Here is a 1138-nt window from a genome sequence, read left to right on the forward strand (position 1 = left end):
CTGCTGGCTCTGAAGACATAAGTTATCATATTGTGAGGAGGCTATAGGGCAGGGAACTGTGGGTGGCTTCTACATGCTGAGAGCAACCCTATCTACTGCCCACAAGAACACAGGAACCTCAGTCCTACGTATAAACACAAAGAACTGAACTCTACCAACAACCATGTTGGGAAAGGGCTCCAGACTCGAGACAGGAACACATTCTGACTGACAATATGATTGCTCCCTGGTGAGACCCTGACTCCAGACACACAGACAAATGTTTTGATAAATGCGTGCTACCTGAAGCCCCTAGGTATAAGGCCACTTATTGTATAGCAATAGGTAGCTACCACAATTGCCTCTGCATGTTATCTCCACCCTACTGAATGTCCGACATCAACCACAGAGTGCGATGTCCACTGCACCCTGTTCCTGGCTGAATGGCCCCAGTGTGATGCTTCAGCACTTGGCAATGGATCTCACATGAGTTCAGCGCCATAATACATGCTCTCTTCCTCCCTTTTTCCACTTTTTCATTCATTCACTTATTTTTAAATAACAGAGAAACTTCTTGGTGAGAAACCATGTAATTTGAGTGGAGAATGACTTTACCCTGCTAGGTGGTGGGTCAGCAAGATCGGGCTTGAGGACTAGCTCTTACTTTTGGGGACATACATTTGCTGAGAGGTCTCCTCCCAGCTGGCTTTATGTCTGTGTCCAACCTATCCTGGTGGTAAGGTATCAGTGGAGAGGGACAGGGGGGAAGAGCCAAATGAGCTTGAGGGCGGTTCTCTGATACACAGACAAAAGGTCATCATCTAATTTTATTGCCACTTATTGGTGTTTGGACTACACTCTTCTCTTGTCTGGAACAAGGGGTTAGGACCTCAGCCACACCAATTCTACTGACACACACATGATGGCATCCACCACTAACTGAAGTCAGAGGTAGCTGGACAAGGGTCTGGGGTCTCAGTTCGTGGACTCTGCCAGCTGCTCAGCACCTCCTTAGCATGGAGCTGTCCATCAGCCAACGCTTATTGACTGACTGGATGAATACATACATGCCAACCCCTAGGATCAGATACAGGGAGTTCCCAACTTACCACATACACCAGTTACAATAAGCTGCACTTATGACTGTTTTTTTTGGGGG

General features: G+C 47.3%; 1 protein-coding gene across 1 annotated transcript in view; it reads right to left on the reverse strand.

Annotated features, from left to right (window-relative positions):
* MYO10 (myosin X) overlaps positions 1-1138 on the reverse strand; it is a 344577-nt gene that overhangs the window by 53516 nt on the left and 289923 nt on the right. The window lies entirely within an intron of this gene.

This window comes from Orycteropus afer, unplaced genomic scaffold (assembly GCF_000298275.1).
Source record: "Orycteropus afer afer isolate SDZICR_OR568_19922 unplaced genomic scaffold, OryAfe1.0 scaffold00317, whole genome shotgun sequence".
NCBI lineage: Eukaryota > Metazoa > Chordata > Mammalia > Tubulidentata > Orycteropodidae > Orycteropus > Orycteropus afer.